The following is a 21113-nucleotide window of genomic DNA, read 5'->3' as shown; positions in this document are numbered from 1 at the left end:
ATAGGGAACATATTGCAGAAGTGCATGTCATTCTTCAAATGGTCTGGTTTAACATGCTTTGCCATAATCTTGTAAAGATAAATTGAAGTGGATTAAAAAGAGAAGTTTAGATATCGAAATTGCCATAGTCCAAAAATGTTTGCTAATGATTAATAGTTTAGAGCAACCTGTGGCCATGATACCTTCAGTGTGGCCTGAAGAGTCTTATTGCAGACGTCATTGCACTTTTACCAAGAGTACTATTCATCAGCAGTACTGTGTTGACACAATCTTGAAGCAGCTGAAATCATGTGACTTAAAAACCAGCTGGATTCTAGACTCAAAATAAGAATGACAAGTCCAGAAGCTGATGTAGGTAGTTCTCAGAGAACTTACCAGAGTGTTGATATTCAACTTTTTGGAGATTAATTTATTTTATGTATATAAATACACTGTCACTGTCTTCAGACACACTAGAAGAGGGCATCAGGATCACATGACAGATGGTTATGAGCCACCATGTGGTTGCTGGAATTGAATTCAGGACCTCTGGAAGAGTCGTCCATGCTCTTAACCACTGAGTCATATCTCTAGCGCCCTGATATTCAGTTTTTAATACATTTCTACTAGTTTGTGGATTAAATGTCATAACATCTTTTATTAGAGTTGTCAGTCTGTAGGTTCAATAATTTTTAATGAGCTTTGGAACATTTTGCTTTTCATTGTAGTTTTCCTTCCTCTTTTCCTCTTTCTCTGACTTGATCTTTCCAACTCCCATTCACCCTTTCTCTATCCTTGTTCCATTTCCTTCCCTCCTTAGCCCTTCCTGGTATTGACTGGGTCCTTAATAGGAACCTAATGTCCTTCTAGATACCAGAGCTGTCAATACAGTTTGTTAACGTTAAGCCTATTATGTGTCAATGAAACAAAATAACACAATGATTTCTACTTCCGAAAGGCATGTACATTCTCTGTACATAAGAAATAATTTCCTTTTTACCAAATCTGGCCTGAGAGTTTGGGAGAATATTTAAGTCAATCCCAAATAATTTTTCTTTCTTTTACTAAAAGGGGATGATGGCTCAGTGGTTAAGAGCACTGGAAACTCTCCCAGTGAACCTGGGCTCAATTCCTAGTACCCACACAGAAGCTCACAACTCTCTATAATTGTAGTTTCAGGAGATCAAATGGCCATTTCTGCCATTCATGGACAACAGACATGTGGTGCATAGACATATATACTGGCAAAACATCTATAAAAAACATTGTTTCATTGACACAGATTTAAAGTGAACAAACTGTATCTATAGCTCTGGCATCTAGCAGGATATTAAGCTCCTATTAAGGACTCAGTCCCCAATGATTAATTTAGTTAGCATTCCTCTGAGCTCAGGATATTCAGGTGTATATAATAGTCATCAATGGCCACCAGTCTGGGCCCTGCTACAGCTTTCTTGTGTTCCAAATTTCTCCAAGGATAGGGCAATAGTTTTCTTCTAGAAACTACTATAAAAACAATATAATCAACTACTTGACTCTAATGTGCAAATTTGAATTTTTTTCAGTGATCCGGTGATACTGTGTACTTGTCTGTAGGCTTGAAGACCTGCTATGTTTTTATGAGCTAGTCAACCTGAAATCTAACAATGGGTTATAAAATGTCACTTTATGAGATGATTAGAGAGAGGGAGAGAGAGAGAGAGAGAGAGAGAGAGAGAGAGAGAGAGAGAGAGAGAGAGAGAGAGAGATAGAGAGAGAGAGAGAGCACTACAATGGAACTTAAAAATCCCACCACAACAACAGATGGTCTGTGCCATTTTGAATTGAGCCTCCCTTAGGAGCAAACCCTTGTAGACGCTATTAAAGTTTCTGCTTGTGTGAGAAAATGCTGTTTCAATATTGATGGCTATATCTGTATGACCTCTATCGAAAACAAAGTCAGCAAGGTTTCCCCCTTGACTCAGGAAGAGTGAAGCACTGAGGCAGGGAGTCTCAAGCCACCCAGCACCACATGCATCTTTGAGAACCGATTAAAATGACAGCAGGGTAACAAAGCTGCACCACTCAATACAAGATTCGCCTCAAGGAATAAAAATAAAACAGGCACATTACTCCTCAAAGACACATATTTTATTTAGTCGTTAAGCATAGAGTGTTGGAATTTTTTGAAGAACTGTTGCTATTTAATAGAGGTGAAAGTTTTAATGTGAATACTGCCTGTGCGAGCTAGTGTGAGCAAAGTTGGCGTGACACATTCTGCTCAAATTAGACTTCTAAATAACTTGTAACAGCTGCAGTGCTTAGAAATCGGTCGGGCTTAAACGATGATGTCATGTGCTTATATAAGTAAAATAGGTGTGTTTATCAGATGAGATGCCTATGAATACTCTGTTATCTGGACAAGACAGTGAGCGGGTATTTTCATCCAGAGGCTGTAAATGTGCCTCTCCTCTGAATCAAAGTTTTTCAGCTCCTAAATGTTTAGCCTCATGCATTCTTTTAAAACACATAGGCCCATTTAGATAGCAGAGATAGGACACACAATATTATTTCATGCTAGTGTGAGAAATTAGCAAACAAAATTGTGAATCTGTATTTGCTTGTTGTGCTCAGTCTTCATTAAAATTCTTGCTGCATAAATGACTTTCTCCTCAGTCCACAGTGAAAATTGCTTAAAACGTCATCCAGAAAACAGCTGAGTTTATAGGACCACATGTTATTTTCTAGAGGCATATGAGCAGCTAAGCTAGCATATAAAATATAATTTTAAGAGCAATTGGAATTAATTAAATTAATTGAATACTTTTCTATTGGTAAACATGCGTCAGAGATGAATTCCAAGGACTCGTTTATAATAAAATTTAAGACAAAAAGCCATACAATTGAGCACAAAGAATTATTATTAAACTAACGTGACTAATGATTGAAGAAAGCAATATTATTTGGAGAAAGGAAATGAAGGAAAATTAAAATTAAGAGTGTGAAGCTTGAAGATTCTTCCCAGTGGCTAGAGTCCTGAACACATGGATAAGTAGATCTGGATTCTCTTTACACTCAGACAGATAGAAAGATGGTAGCAATACCACAAACTTGTTATGATATTGTCCTGTAAAAGATCAGGTTAATTATACAAGTATTACTCATTTATGTGAAAAGAGCCTACACATGCTCTCATGAAAGGAAAGCTCTTAAGAAAGGAATTCATTTTTATTCTAAAGCTCAGGATGCGGCTTGTAAAATGTCCTCCTCCAAAGCCTTAGCTAAGGAGGCGAACCTTCCGTTCAGAACAGCACCCTTCCACGGAAGCTCATCTCCCTTTCTGCAGAACTCGTCTGTCTCTAAAATGGGAGACGCTGGTGCTAACATACTTCCTTTACAGAATCATCAGCGCCTCTCATTTTAGCTATTAAGTATTTAAAGGCAAGTCATTTGAGAGTGAGTCTATCTCTTCTAATCCCATGTAGATTAAATGAAATTCATGTTCTCAAAATGGCTTGTCATCGTAGAAGAGGAAGGAAGACGCGTCTAAGAGGACACTTGGAGGAAGATTTACTTCCAAAAGAAGGCATGGCGATACAATATGGTAAGAGAAAAGGGGAAAAAAACCTGTTTGCTGTGTCCCCTCGGCTGGAGCGTCTCCTGTTTGGAGATATTTCACAAAATGATTTCACAGGCAAATGGTTTAATGCATGGCCAGCCAATTTAGCCTTTATTTTAAATATATTCTTTATGCATATAGATATTTTGAGATTGTGCCTTCTGGAATGATTACTGAAACCACATTGAAAAGTCATTATGCAGAAACATGGGTGTACGAATAGTTCATAGCTCGGGGGAACTATAAATAGAACTGAGTGAATCTTGTTAAAGAGTTCATGTCCTGGTTATTTAAAAGAATGATTTTGGTGGCATTGATTAGCTCTAACACTTCTAATTTGCATCTCACTAAAATAAACTACAAAAACAATCACACTCTTTTTTTTGGGGGGGGAGCTATTGATGAAAATACACCAAATTAGGAAATGAAGAAGAGCCTGGACCTAGAAAAGACATCTTTTTTTTTTTGGTCTATCATGTCAGTGTGCTTTAACGCTAAGAAAATGCAAAACAAACACCTGTGTGAAGTGCACATATTCTATAGGCCTATGTAATGGGAAAGCATCTTACGAGCATCCAGAAATTTCATTGCTGACTTGTTGGAACAAAGTGTATATGATGCTGTTCATTACTCTAATATTACATGACAATACAGATTAAAGGTGGTTATAGTACAACACTAGTTGCTACCAAAGAAACAGAAGAATATGGCTTTAAAACAATTTTTTCTGTATATCCATGAGTTTAATGAAATAAAACAGCATACTAGTTTTGTTAAAATTATAACATCTTTCTTGTAATAAATAGAATCTTTGAAGTGAATAGTGATGTGCCCATGTTATTAACACTTTCTTCTGAGGCTACTTAAGTGATTAGGAATGTCCTCATTGCCACATATTTAAGCAGCTAACTACCTACTAAGCTTAATCGTAGAGCTGGCTATAGGGGTTCCTACCCTGTCACCCCAGTACTTAAGAGGGCGAAGCAAGAAGAACACTATGAATTCAAGGCCAGCTTGAGATTATAGAGCCTGTCACAAGACACAATAAACAAACAAGTTAATTAGCTTTAGGAGAAATGAACAATATTGCCATTACTTACACTAACTGGAATTAAGACACATTTGGAAGACTCAATGCCTACTTGTACACGTTCATGTACATAAACGCATATGCTACTTATGAGGTCAAAAGCAAACATCAGTTACAAAATCATATTGTAATCACTGTATGAGGCTGAAGTTGAAAACCATCACACACATTTAAAATGAGTTGTTCAAAGTCAAGAGGCTTGTTATTTTTAAGTAGCTTCATTTATTGCATAAAACTATGAAGGATATTCATTGAGACCAGGACCAAAATTTTTCCATTAACACAATTGACATAATTAAAGTCTGCATCTATTAAGACTTTGCATTAAGTAGCAGAGTTATCATGAGGGATGTACATTGGATGCTAAGTTTAAATTCCCATGTACAATACATTCCCTCATGCATTCCCCCCCCCCAGAAAAGGAATTACAGATAATTCCATTCTAAATGCATACAGAAAAGCAGCTAATGTTCTCATACAGCATGTGAGCTTGGAATCTTCACATAGTTCTTTCCCTGAACATATTGAAACAAGCTCTCTCACCTCCATCTCTTATGCTACTTACTAATATGGACAGATAACTGCAATCAGTTAGCAGTTTTATCCCTGAATATTAGTTATTCTTACTTCATGAAAATGGTGTAGTGTAATAAGTTCCAGGATTCTTTTACCTTGAATTAAACATTATACAGTGTATACATGCATCACAACTTTTCTGTGCACACACCCACCAAATGTGTACAATTTTATGCTGCCATGAATCATTTAAAATTACTAAATTTTTAAAAGAAAGGAATCAAAGAAGCTTGTGCCATGCTATTCAAATAGGTCCTGTGAAGCATTATGCTGAGGTATGTGATGAGAAAATTAAGCCCATGAACAGCAGGAAAGATGTTTGTGCAACATATGCCAATGAAGTAGTCATTTGCCATCACTTAAATGAACCCAAAAGATAGTATTTTGGGCTTTTATACAAGAAGGAGGATTTGACTGGAAATTTTGAAATCTTTTAAAACTATAGGAAATCACTATGAATACATTTCACATTAAACTGCTAAGAGTTTAATTTAGATCCATCCTATTCATTTTCATTGATGGGTGTTAATCACTCGGCTTTTATTCTATGAATAAAAGCAAGAGTAGTTTGTCTTAAAGGACATGATGAACCTGAACTCCTGTGGGGAAACAAAGTGATCCAAAGACAATGTTAAGCTCAAATGATACACTTGAGCGAGATCTTACTTCTCCCATTTATCAACAAATTATTCAATACATCATCAAATGGTTACAGCCCACCACATTTTAAAAACCAAAGGGTTTGCTGTATTTACTTTTCCGTTGAGGACATGCTGTTTAGGATAGAACCAGCAACACAAGTGGCTGTGTAAGGTCCAGTAAAACTCTATTATGGGTAATATTTGGCCCTCAGTGAAGTTCCTGAACTAAAAGAGATCAACTAGAGTTTAAATCTATTGTTTTAATGACCAAAGGAAGAGAACAGTTAATAGTGGTCAGCCTATGCTAGACGGCTCTGGGGGACTTAGTGGTTTTATTTCTTGGTGATGCAAGTCTGAAGCCAGTATGTCAAGTAGGGATGTGAGGATGCACTTCCAAACTTCAAAGAACTCTTTGATCTAACATATCCCAAACATCTTGTTCAGGGTACTGCAAAGGACTTCGATTAACATTCAGGGACCCAGTCACAATTTATGCAGATTGCTTGAGCCTCACTATTCCTGATGTATTTGTAAGAATGAATGGGTCTAAACACATTGCCTATAACTCAGCCAGACTACTGCCATATAGCTCACATGAACTGAGTCATCACAATATTATGTCAGGACTTTAGGACATGAACACTTAGGACACATAGGCAAATAGCTGGAATAAAATAATGAAGAAAATAAAGCCAATGAATAAGTCATGACTGAAGAACAATATTTTAGTTGTAAACCATTTCTATTCCATTTAGCTGTGAGCATCTCATAAGAAGAGGTTTGTTCTGTAACCACCACCTTCAGGTAAAAAGCAGTGACTCTAAGTGAGGAGACAGCTAAGATGGCAGAAATTCTTCTGTCTTTTTCTTCTACCCTCCTCACAGCAAATATACTAGTAGACCATAAAAGCAAGGATCTTTGGAGCATTTGGCTTTTGAGAACTAGGAGCCCATTATAAATGGAAACCAGGGTAGACCTTACTAAAATTCTATATCTTCAAGAATCTATACATTATCAAATGCAAGGACTTCTATATATGAACCTGAGGACAGCCTCATCAAGATCTCATTTGAGCCTAGAAAAGCAATGAAGAATTCCTAACTTGCCCCCATCCTCTGCCCTGTCACTCTGTTCCAAACTCATGCAGTTAAATATAAGAGACTACAAGGGAAACCAGAGAGCAACTACAATGGCAACAACACGAACAACAGTGGTTTACTATGACCAGGACCATATCTGGAAACACAAACACTAAAGCAGATGACAGGGCACAAAAGCAAAAGGGAGAGGTCAGAAAGAGTATAGGGTCCATACTGACAACCAACCCCACCCCAGGATCCTGATGTAACACAATATACAAATGCAATCTTCATACTCAGAGTAGCTGGAGGCAGAAAATGAAAGGAAGTTGAACCATGTATGTACACTGGTCTGAGATAAATTCTGAATTTATCATATTTAAAACATACTACAACTGAGGTATCTTAGATGGGAAAAATTACTGTTTTTATCTCAAAGAGCAAATATATAGTTGCTTATGAGACAGCTGAGCTCTATGTAGAAATTTTAAATGTTACAACACATACTCATCTGAAAGAAATCTGGACGAGGGAAAATTTACTTACACATGTCAAATACCAAAATGTACCATTTGTTTACTATATACTCTTCCAGCAACTGCGCAGTTTCTGAGTATGTGTATTAGGTCTCAGAGAACAAGAAATATAATAGAAAACCAACTTTCTATTTATATAATGAAATTTCTTGTTACAAAGCTGGCTTTTGACAGTGAAACATGAAGGTACATTGAAGAAGATTTAGAACATATGATTTACTAGAAATATGTGAACTCAAGACTTGAAGTGTCTAGGTCTTTGCTCAGTCTCCTATGAGCTTTTGTGTATAGCATGTAACAGATCTTAAATCCAGCCTGTTAATTTGTGAATCAGGAATTAAACCCTTTCATAACTATCACTTATAGCTATCAGGGGAAGCATATGGTGCTATATGGATATGGGAAAGCACTTCAGAACAATGAAGTTCAATGAAGATATAAGTTCTCTTCAAATTGAGAACTCTCCTGTCTCTCAAAAAGCCTCCTTAGTATATGGCTCTAATTATTCACACAATTACTTACGAGTGGTTAAAAATGATATACATAGTAATCTCTAATCTTTGGTGGCTCAATAAAAGAAAGTTCAGTTTCTTGTACATGCTTTTAAAGAAAGAGACTGACTTATATGGTTATGTAGGGTGATCATACAAACATTACATCATCTTTAATGTTGCTCTACCCAAAAATGCCATTAAAATGTGCTGTATTATAGGAGAGAAAGTACATGGAGAATGTAAGCACACCATGTATAGACTTTAATTTAAGCTCAAAGGTAATAAAATTCATTATCATTTGAAGTGTATTGCCCCCAATTTAAAATGTACCCTTCCACTAACTGCAAGAAATAAAATTTTTTTCATGTACAAAAACTGAAGAAAAGTAGATAAGAAAAAGTTTGCTATCTCTAATAAAAGGACATTATGGAAGACTGGCATATCTCAGAAGCAGGGTACTTTTAGCATGAGAAGCCCACTATATGAAAAGAAAAAAATCACTATAACAATAAAGAATAACAATGTTTCTCCAAGGTTATTAGATTGTAGAAACAAATATAAATGAAAATATAAAGATCATGTTTCTAATAGTGATCACTTCAAAATACCCAAAAGCAGGGAGACATTAAATAGCTTAGACTCATTTTTTTCTGAAAAGTATACATTCACCCTTTATTTAGCGAGAATGTCTATATTTTCCTTTATAGAACACAGCATAATTCATGCCACCTCATGTGACAGAGAGCTTAAATACAGTACGTGAGTCAAAGGGATGTGAAACCTGGGAGTTGCCAATCATATTTCATTGCTCTGGCAAAGATAGTAAGAGCAGAAGCTTTGCATAGTCAAATTCTATTCAAGTCAAAGACTATTTTGTGTAATAATTACTTAGGAAGTTTATTTTTCTGGTGGATCACACTGGAAGGGAGAACATAAGGGCTGTCAGAGACCACTATATAGAAACAGTGACGGGAGGGGAGCTCAGTTGGAAAAGAATGAAGAAGAAATGAGAAGAGTGAGTCAATAGCACCCAGTAGAGTGCTCAGTAGAATCTATTGGAAATACCAAGGTTAGCAAATTCTTTATTTTGTAGCTTTCTAATCCTGGCTTGAACATGAGAACTGTGTGAGTTGGAGTAGTTACAATGGACTTTACAATACAGTGTGAAACGTGAGCTCTGGAAAATATATCAGACTTAAAAAGTTTAAGAGAGGTACATAGATGTCCTGGGTACTGATTACAAAGTGATATACAACATGGGATGGGGGGAGGAAGGGCAATCCATGCAGAAGTAACATGACCATACGCTTTCCATACACTGTGGCAATCACCACAGAATGGAAAGCATAGAGAGTCAAAAGATTATAAAGGATAGTAAAATTGGGGCAGAAATGTTTTTATTTTGCACAGTAAGTGGTGGAGAACTGAATAAGAATTCAATAAAACACAGAAAAACCCAAAGAGAGTAGGTAGATGGTAACAATATACCAGATCTTCAGGTACTGACATTCTCACACCCACACTGTAAAAATAGCTGTAACTACCAGATAGATGCAGGTTGTATTTACATATCTATTGTTATATTTATTATTGTATTGTTAAATGTAAATGTAACAATTAAAGATATGGAGGCAATGAATTTGAGAGCAAGGAAGGGAAGGTAAAAAGTGCTTGGAGAGAAGAAAGAGTAGGAAGAATAATCTAATTTTAAAAACTAAAGAAATTTAAAAATATAACCTTAAATTTCTCCAAAGTGTGAAATGATAAAAATGTCTAATGCAAACCTAAAAATGAACAAAAACTCCTAGAATACCAAAATGAATCAAAAGGAAGTACACAGCATGCATATTACATATGTATACAAGTAAAGAGAAAATGTTGGAAATAAATAAAAATAATTCTTTTTAAAAAGAGAAATGAAAGGTACACAGAGAAACCCTGTCATGAAAAAAAAACAACAAAACAAAACAAAAAACAAAAAACAACAACAAAAAGAGAAATGAAAAAAGCAAAGGACAATTTAGAAAAAAGAAAAGGCATTGTGAGAATTGTGCACATAAAGTGAGGAACAGAAACAGAAAATGAGGAATGCTGTGAGAAAGAACAGTATTTGTAGAAATAAATCTCTAAATTTTTATTCTAAAAACATGATTAAACCTATAAATTCACTCATTGAAGAAAAAAGAATAAAAATCAAAATCATAAGAGATTAAAACCAATTCTATTCAAAATAGAGTAGCAGATTTAATTTTTTCTAAACAGAGTGGCATTAGAGTAAAATTTCTACATGTTGAAATACTTGAGGTTAAGGGTTTTAAATATACAAAATCTGATGGTGAGTACCAACAACAGTCTAAGAGGAAGTAACACCCTGTGAAAAAAGAGAAAGAGAAATTGGTGATCCAGAATTTTAAAAATATTTAGAAGAAATTAAAGGGGAATAAAAAAACAAACCCAAGAGAAAACATGAGTACTATCACTGTATACAACAATGCCAGTGATATTCCCAGAGGCTTCTGTGAACTCACAGGACCTGGTCACACACAAGGCCTCTGGCAACTGACAGGACCTGGACACACACAAAAGCAAACAAAGCAAATTGTGGATGGGGGCAGCAGGCATATGGAAGACCAAAGAACAATCATTGTGATTATTTTTAAATAAAATTATTTTGAGTACCTTCTCTAGTTGCAACACAGTAAAACTATAAATCAATACCATAAAAATGTAAGTATAGAGATATATGGAAAGTAACATTGTGGCACTGTACAACCATTGAATTAAGGACAAAAGTAGGAAAGAAATTGAAAAACTGCTTGCAAGAAAATAAAACAGAAACACAACATAATAAAAGATATGTGCTACAAACAACCCAGTACTAAGAGAGGTTTCTCTGGACTTTAATACCTACATTAATAAGGCTGAAAAAGTCCAGAAAATAATCAATCTATTGTTGTATCTCCAACACTTTAAAAAGTAAACTATTTCCTTTTCTGTTTGTTGTGACCAAATTCCAGGCAGGAAGCAACAGGGAAGAAGGCTTTCATTTGGACTCTGGTTCAAGGGGAGACATTCCCTCACCTCAGGAAGACATCAGTGGAACAGAGGGCAAGGTCAGGCTATATTCTTCAAGTCTGCACAATGGGGAGAAGCTCCTCTAATTAAACATCACATCTAGAGATACGAACACATGTAGAAACAATGAACCCATGAAAGAAATTTCACAGCAAGAAACCAAACTCAAAATTGGTAGAAGTAAATGTGTCAGAGCAGAAATAAATGATCTAGAGACTAAGAAGAGAACAACTATGCAGTGGGACTTAGAATAAAATAAATGGGTAACTTATTTATAAGCTAGTAGGAGAGCAAGCATAGCTTTTGGCCTAAGCATTTATTCATAACAATTCAATCTCAGAGTCATTATTTTGGGAACTTTTGCTCAGATAGAAAAAGTTACTAATGGCACCGGTGCAACGTGGGGCCTGGAATCCAACCTAAGCTAAAAATCCAATCATAGAATCCAACAAAAACCCTGGGAGCAAGCGCTTCCCAGAGTCCTACATAATTTCCTAGCCAGATGGGAAGCTCAATCCTTAAGAGACATCCAGGAGGACAGCAGAACAGCTGAAGTCAGCCCATGCTATGGCTGCTGAAGAGCTCCAGCAAAGCTTGACCTGCAGAGCTCCAGCGAGCTATGACCTGCAGCCAAAATAGGCATAGAATATTTTGGCCTGGAACCACCTTTCCAGAGTGTGTGTGAGGCTCAGCTCTCAAGGATGGGCAAAAAAAAAAAATGGCTCCAGCCTAGAACCCACAGGAAAGCCTGCTAGACCAAGCCAAAGGGGTGGAGTTAGCAGTCATAGACAGAAGCTAGCTGAGTGGCAGAAAAAGCCTGCACTTACATAAGTCGGGGCAAGGAGAGTTGGTAAGCAGTTATGTGTTAATTTCAGGAAAAGCTGAAAAATCAACAGATTTGGTAGGATTCTTAGGAAGTCTTAAGAAGAGAGTGAGAGGTTAAAAAGAAAATATTTTCTATGTTAGAAAATGGAGCAAAATGCAATGACAGAGGGCACTTGGATCCTGTATAATTTTGTTCTAATTGTCACATTTATTAGTAAACAAATAATTTTGTTCATGTATATATATATATATATATATATATATATATATTCTTTAAGAAAGATCAGAATAAAGCAGACTTAGAGAAAGAAGACTGAAGGTTTGGAAGCCATAGAAGAGAGATTAGAGGATTCTTTAAATCAGAATAAAGAACCTTTAGAAGAATGCAATCTAGAGCCTACAATAATATTAAAAGCAGAAATTCCAGATGAGAAAAAAGCATACACTAGCAAGATTTTGCTGAAAGGACCCAGATATAGCTGTCTCTTGTGAGACTATGCCAGGACCTAGCAAACACAGAAGTGGATGCTCACAGTCAGCTATTGAATGGACCACAGGGCCCCCAATGGAGGAACTAGAGAAAGCACCCAAGGAATTAAGGGAACTGAAACCCTATAGGTGGAACAACAATATGAACTAAGCAGTACCCCGGAGCTCTTGTCTCTAGCTGCATATCAAAAGATGGCCTAGTCGGCCATCACTGGAAAGAGAGGCCCATTGGACTTGCAAACTTTATATGCCCCAGTACAGGGGAATGCCAGGGCCAAAAAGGGGGAATGGGTGGGTAGGGGAGTTGGGGGGGGGGGTATGGGGGACTTTTGGTATAGCATTGGAAATGTAAATGAGCTAAATACCTAATAAAAAATGGAAAAAAAATGAAAAAAAAGAAAAATTCAGGTGACAGAAGATGCTGGCGTGGATGTGGAGAAAGAGGAACACTCCTCCATTGTTGGTGGGATTGCAAGCTTGTACAACCACTCTGGAAATCAGTCTGGCGGTTCCTCAGAAAATTGGACATAGTACTACCGGAAGATCCAGCAATACCTCTTCTGGGCATATATCCAGAAGATGCCCCAACCGGTAAGAAGGACACATGCTTCACTATGTTCATAGCAGCCTTATTTATAATAGCCAGAAGCTGGAAAGAACCCAGATGCCCCTCAACAGAGGAATGGATACAGAAAATGTGGTACATTTACACAATGGAATACTACTCAGCTATTAAAAAGAATGAATTTATGAAATTCCTAGCCAAATGGATGGACCTGGAGGGCATCATCCTGAGTGAGGTAACCCAATCACAAAGGAACTCTCACAATATGTACTCACTGATAAGTGGATATTAGCCCAGAAACTTAGGATACCCAAGATATAAGATACAATTTGCTAAACACATTAAACTCAAGAGAACGAAGACCAAAGTGTGGACACTTTGCCCCTTCTTAGAATAGGAAACAAAACATCCATGGAAGGAGTTACAGAGACAAAATTTGGAAGTGTGACGAAAGGATGGACCATCTAGTGATTGCCATATCCAGAGATCCATCCCATGATCAGCTTCCAAACGCTGACACCATTGCATACACTAGCAAGATTTTGCTGAAAGGACCCAGATATAGCTGTCTCTTGTGAGACTATGCCAGGGCCTAGCAAACACGGAAGTGGATGCTCACAGTCAGCTATTGAATGGACCACAGGGCCCCCAATGGAGGAACTAGAGAAAGCACCCAAGGAACTAAAGGGAACTGCAACCCTATAGGTGGAACAACAATATGAACTAAGCAGTACCCCGGAGCTCTTGACTCTAGCTGCATATGTATCAAAAGATGGCCTAGTCTGCCATCACTGCAAAGAGAGGCCCATTGGACTTGCAAACTTTATATGCCCCAGTACAGGGGAACGCCAGGGCCAAAAAGGGGGAGTGGGTGGGTAGGGGAGGGGGCGTGGGTATGGGGGACTTTTGGTATAGCATTGGAAATGTAAATGAGCTAAATACCTAATAAAATATGGAAAAAAAGATAAAGGCAAAAAATATAGACAAAGGCTTGAATTAAGATTACAAATTGTGTTTTCTGCTATCTTAGAACAATATCATATTGTAGATTATATGTTTCATCTTTTAGAATTAAAATACATATACATGTTGATATACTGTACCATTTATATATATATATCAAAATTCCAATGAGCTTCTGCTTTAAATTCTAAAAAGGCTGATTCTGAAATTGCACTTTTTAAAAATTTTGTTGGTTAGTTTATTTATTTACACTTCAAATGTTATCCCCTTTCCCAGTTAAACCCCATATCCCCTCCCCCATTCCCCCTGCTTCTATGAGGGTGCTCTTCCACCCACCCATCCCTTCCCACCTCAGCTCCCTAACATTCCCCTACACTGGAGCATGAAGCCTCAGCAGAACCAAGGGACTTCCCTCCCATTGATGCTAGATAAGGTAATTCTCTGCTACATATGCAAATGGAGCCATGGGTCACTCTATGTGTACTCTTTGGTTGGTGGTTTAGTCCCTGGGAGCTTTGTGGGGTCTGGAGAGTTGGTAGTTTTGTTCTTCCTGTGGGGTTGCTAACCCCTTCACCTCCTTCAGTCCTTCGCCTAACTTCTCCATTGTTGTCCCTGCTCTTATTGGGTGCATCCATCCGCATCTGTGTTGGTCAGGCTCTGGCACAGCCTCTCAGGGGACAGCTATGCCAGGACCCTGTCAGCAAACACCTCTTGGCATCAACAATAGCATCTGGGTTTGGAGAATGCAGATGTTAGAGATGGTGGCTATCTTGGAAATGCCTTTGCAAATTGAAGCTTATGATACTGCACCATATGCATCCATTAGAATACTACATTTTTTAGACATTATGCCATAAGTCTTGATATATCTTATAATTCTACAGATCAAGCCATTATAAGAAGATATAATAGAACTTTAAAGGAAAATACAATAGAACAGAAAGAGAATATCAAATCTCCCAGAAATAGATTAAATAATGTGCTGTTACCTTTTATTTTTTTTTAAATGCCATTGAGACAGATAACAGATGCTGAGAGATTTTGGATTATGTAAAAGACTGCTGAACTAAATCAGTCTGTTTATATTAAGGATGTCCTAACCTCAGAATGAAAGGAAAAAAAAAACTGTGTTACTTTGGGGTAGAGAGTTTGTATTTATTTCCACATGAAAATAAAACCTGTGGTTTCCTTCCAATTTGATAAAATTGGAAATCTCTCAGCATTTGACAGGGAGAGACCCCTGAAGATCTCGGCCACAAACAGAAAGAAGTGAAACTAACAAAACAGGTAACTTCTATTGCTAGTCCCTCTACATAGGAACAGCTCTGAGACTGGCTGAGACATAAAATGTTCTCCAGCCAGAACTTCAGCTAATCATAGCCAATAAATCTTGTTGGCTGCAGAATCCTCAAGACTTACTATGCCATCATTTTAGATGGTATAGATAGAAATTTATATTACAGTTTGATTATATAGACCAAACTAAATTATAAAGAAAGATGCCTTATATGCTCAGAGAATTGTGCACATTGCACACTCCATACTTATATTAATGCATAAATGTATACTACCTCAAAAGTTTATATATTTACTGAGCAAAAGAACAAGACACCAGAGAAGAAAGACAAATACCCCAGATATTTTACCTCAGATTGCCTCAATAGCTGTTCTCCCAAAAATCTGCATGAAGGAAATTTTTGAAATGGCTGGCTAGAACATTCAGCATCATGGACTATCCTAGTCATACCTTCAGTTAAGCTAGGAACTATTTCAACATGCAGAAACTGAACAGAAAATGTGATGGCTAGCTTTCTCTAGATTAACCAATATCTTAATTTTTAGGGAGTAGTACACAAAAGAAAACTAATGCCCCAAATAAGCATGTAGCAATTTTAAGAGAATTCCCAATAGGTATAGTGGATGCTTTTAGGTCATTCAGTGGATTATTTAAGGGGGTAGGTACAAGTATTTTTGTTCTTGGACAACAAAGAAACAAAATAAGGGAGATTAAAATCAAAGGTTATGGGAAAAAAGGAGTAAGAAGGGATGAAAAAAAATGGAGTATATAGGAATAATACGAATAGAAGTAAAGATGATTGAATCTACTATTAAGCTATAGAGCTACTGCTAACCAAAATCTTACATTGATACAAATTTTTGGATATTGATACAAAATTAAGGTTTTATTAGGTTAGGACATATTATGTGTCAACTCTTTTTAAAGTATTATACTTACATAATTCGTTAAAAAGCAATGTTAAGTTCTAGTCCTTTTAAAAAGCTGCTATTACAAACTGTCTAGGAAAAAAATTTTAAATATAAGTTAATGGTCAGAAAAATCAAACTCATGGTCATGTTAGATATTAGTCTAGTTTATCACAGCAGTATGTTTACAATGTTGGACAATAAATAGTTAAACACAAGCAACATTCAAACATCTGACAGATGATAGATAGATAGATAGATAGATAGATAGATAGATAGATAGATAGACAGACAGATAGATGGTCTTCGAATAACCTCAGAGATGTATAGAAAATGACATTTAAATTGTTTTATCATTAAAAGCCCTTTTTTCCAGTGAGACATGTCAGCTCTTGGCAGCACCCTAGTCTACTTCAAAGAAGATGATGAGCATTGAAGAACCACCATATGGAGTTTGCTTCAAAGGTAGCAAGTTAGCCACTGGAGGGTGGGGGGTGGGAGTCCCTTTTTCAACTACAGTCAGAATCTTATTCAAAATGGGCAAATGTGACAAAGGAAAGTCAACTGTTGAGCTTTGTCAATACAAGCAAGGTAATCAGTCCTTCATAATTCCTGCTTCACATAAAAGTTTATCAGATATTCTGGGACAGAGGCTGAAGATGGATCCTCCAGTATTATAGAGACATTTTGAGAGACTGTATAGGCAGCCAATTATCTGTCATTTCTATAGTTTTGGAAGCTGGTTGCCTGCACTCTCTGAATATGCAAGTAATACTCTTTTCCTTCTCTGATGGAGTTGAAGATCAAGTAGTTATAACCTCACAAACTTAAGTTGTTTAGGATTTAAGAAAATGTTTTTAAGTCTAATATATTTTAGATTTATAATGCAAGCTATGATAGAATTTGATTTAAGTACAGAACTCTGAACTCAACCAGATGGAATAGATAGTAGAGTACTTTCAGCAAGGTTGCAAAGTACATATGGAATAGACATTGGGACTGTAATCTTACTTGATAGTTTTAATAATTGTTATTATTGTCTATCGTTTATAATTGAAAGAGAAAGAACGTTTTATGTTTAAAATAGGAAAATGTAGATATAATCTCTGTGCACAGTATAAAAATAGTCATTTGTAAATAAAAAGTCTATGGCCAATGAGGTAATGCAGGATGAGAAGGTAGGACATCTGGCAGAGAGAGATGGGGTTATGGAAACTAGGCATAGGAGAGTCTGACGCATTCCTGAAGAAGACTGTTGCATGAAACTGAGGAGAGAAACCAACCATGTGAAGGGACGTAGAATAGAATAAATGGGTAATTAATTATTAACTAGTTTGGAAACAGGCCAAATCTTTTGGCCTAGGCATTTATCCATAATAATTCAGTCTCAGATTCATCTTTTCAGGATTTTTGCAGGGGTAGAAAAGCCTGTGCATACACCTCTGTGCTGAGAAAAGGCAAAATCATGAATCTTGGATGTTTTCTGATGAGCCTGTCTAGGTGAATTAATGTGCTCCAAATTTTGTATGAGAATCTGGATCAAAAAATCAATATAATCATAAAATAAATCTGACATTGGCCTCCATATGCACATAAGCAAGTAGTTGTTCCTATATATACACATCCACATACATGTGTGCACACACACACAATGATCACATAATTATTATATTTAATGATATAGGTAAATGGTTTCAGCAATGAACATTTCAAGTCATGAAATGAATATGAAAAGTAATTATAGAAGGAAAGATTGTTTTATTAAGCACACAAACACAAAAATAAAGAGTCCATCTTATTGGATTACAAAATTCTTATTGTTAAAATGTCCATGCTATATAAAAAGACTAGAAAATTCAGTATAGATTACTCAAAGAAAATTATGTCTATCACAGAACTAGAAAGTATGGTAAGGTTTTATAGGACCAGACAGACAGACACATACACACATACACACACACACACACACACACACACACACACACACACATATGAGAGAGAGGAGGGGGAAAAGAAAATTGAATACTTAAAGCAGCCTATAGTCAAAAGAACAATTTGGAGATATGAAACTGACTGCAAAATATAATACAAAGTTATAACATTGAAATCACAACACTAAACTAAAAATAGTCATATAAACTAATGGAATAGAACAAAAGCATTGAGCGAAACCTATCAACACCTATATCCATATATTCATTCACTAAAATTAGCACTGTAGTAAGGATAATATTTTCATTACATGGTGTTGAGAAAATTAGCTACCCATGTAAAAGGGATTTTAAAAATGCCATAATTTCTCACTTCAAACAAAGATTTTAACACAAACACGTAGATGAAACAATGAAAGTACATTAGAAATAACACTATAAAACATAAGGGGCAGTATTATAACATAAGTAGAATGAGCAAAGGTGTTTTAAAAGGAGACCCATAAAAGCATAGAAAATAAGACACTCACCAAGCTAAACGTTTCTTTGTCATCCCAGGAAACAACAGGATAAATAAGCATACAAAAAAAAAAGAGAGAGAGAAATTGTTTGTCAGCTGTACTATAAAAATTAATTAATTTAAGAGTAGCTATTATGTTGAATAGCTAGGGAGACTGTGGGCAGCCTTGTCTTGTCCCCAATTTTAGTAGAATTGCTTTAAGTTCCTTTCCATTTAGTTTGATATTGGCTATTGGATTGCTGCATATTGCTTTGATTATGTTTAGGTATATGCCTTGTATCCCTGATCTCTACAATACTTTTAACATGAAGGGGTATTAGATTTTGTCAAAAGCTTTTTCAACATCTAATGAGATGATCATGTGACTTTTTTCTTTCAGTTCGTTTATATGATGGATTGCGTTGATGGTTTTCATATATTGAACCATTCCTGCCTCTTCACTGGGATGAAGCCTACTTGATCATATTGAATGAAATTCTATCAGAGAACACATACAGTTGATAAACACCTTCAGCAAAGTGTCTGGATATGAAATTAATTCAAAGAAATAAGTAGCTCTCCTTTATAGAAATGATACATGGGCCAAGAAAGAAATTAGGGAAATCAAACTCTTTAAAATATCCACAAATAATATAAAATACCTTGGTGAAATTCTAACCAAGCAAGTAAACAATCTATATGACAAAAACTTCTAGTCCCTGAAGAAAGAATTTAAAGAAGATATCAGAAGATGGAAAGATCTCCCACACTCATGGATAGGTCAGATTAAACATAGTGAATATGGTCATCTTACCAAAAGCATTCTACAGATTCAATGCAATACCTATAAAAATTCTAATGCAAATTGTATAGACCTTAAAATAGCAATTCTCAATTTTATATAGAAAAACAAAAAACCCAGAATTGCAGAAACAATCCTGAACAATAAAACAACTGCAGGAAGAATCAATCACCATTCCTGACCTCAGGCTGTAGTATTGAGGACTAGTGATTAAAAACTGCATGGTACAGAAACAGACATGTTGATCAAAGGAAAATATTTGAAGACTCAGAAATAAACCTACATGGTTATTGATTTTTTTGATAAAGAGCTAAATCCATACAATGGAATAGAGAAAGCATATCCAACAGATGGTGCTGGTTTAACTAGATGTCTACAGGTGGAAGAATGCAAATAGATACATATTTACCACCCTGCACAAAACTCAACTCCAAATAGACTAAGTACATCAACATAAAACTGGGAACATTAAAGCTTACAGAAGAGAAAGTGAGAAATAAGTTGAACACATTGGTACAAGACACAATTTCCTGAACAGAACACCAACTATTCAGGCTCTAACATCAACAGTTGATAAATGGAACCTTATGAAACTTAAAAGCTTTTGTAAGGCAAAGGTCACTGTCAATAGGACAAAATGGCAAAGAATCTTTACCAACCCTACATCTGACAGAGTTCTAATACCCAAAATTTATAAAGAATTCAAGAAGTTAGACATCAACAAGCCCAAATAACCCAACTTAAAAATGGGGTATAGAACTAAACAGAAAATCTCTACAGAAGAATCTCAAATGGCCAAGAAGCACTTAATGAGATGTTCCAAGTCCTTAGGCACCAGGAAAATGCAAATTCAAACAACTCTGAGATTCTATTTTACACCCATCACACAGAAGTGGATGCTCACAGTCAGCTATTGGTTGGAACACGGGGCCCCCAATGGAGGAGCTAGAGAAATTACCCAAGGAGCTGAAGGGGTCTGCAACCCTATAGGTGGAACAACAATATGAACTAACCAGTATCCCCAGAGCTTGTGTCTCTAGTTGCATTTTTAGCAGAAGGTGGCTTAGTCGGCCATCATTGGGAAGAGAGACCCCTTGGTCTTGCAAACTTTATATGCCCCAGTACAGGGGAAACACCAGGGCCAAGAAGTTGGAGTGGGTGGGTAGGGGAGTGGGGGGTATAGGGGGCTTTCTGGATAGCATTTGAAATGTAAGTGAAGTAAATACCTAATAAAATATTGGAGGGAAAAAAAAAGATCAAAACTCAAGAGATAGCAAATGATGGCAAGGATGTGGAGCAAGAGGAACACTCCTCCACTGTTGGTGGAAGTGCAAACTTGTACAACCTTGGAAATCAATTTCGTGGTTTCTTAGAAAACTAGGAATAGTTCTACATTAAGACCCAGGTATACTACTCCTGGGCATATGCTCAAAAGATGCTCCACATCTGATAAAGACACTTGCTCAACTATGTTCATAGCAGCTTTATTTGTAATTGAAAGTACCTAGATGTCACTCAGCTGAAGAATGGATAAAGAAAATATGGTACATCTACACAATAGAATACTATTCAGCTATTAAAAATAAAGACATCTTGAATTTTGCAGGCAAATGGATGGAACTTGAGAATGTTTTCCTGAGTGTGGTAATCCAGAATCAGAAAGACATGCATGGTATGTACTCATGTATAAGTGGATAGTAGCCATAAAATACAGGATACCTATGCTACATTCCACAGACCCAAAGAACTAAACAAGAAGGATATTT

The sequence above is a fragment of the Mus musculus genome, chromosome 1, assembly GCF_000001635.26.
Source record: "Mus musculus strain C57BL/6J chromosome 1, GRCm38.p6 C57BL/6J".
In the NCBI taxonomy this organism is placed as follows: Eukaryota; Metazoa; Chordata; class Mammalia; order Rodentia; family Muridae; genus Mus; species Mus musculus.
The sequence above is the reverse complement of the archived record's forward strand: the minus strand, read 5'-3'. Positions refer to the sequence as shown.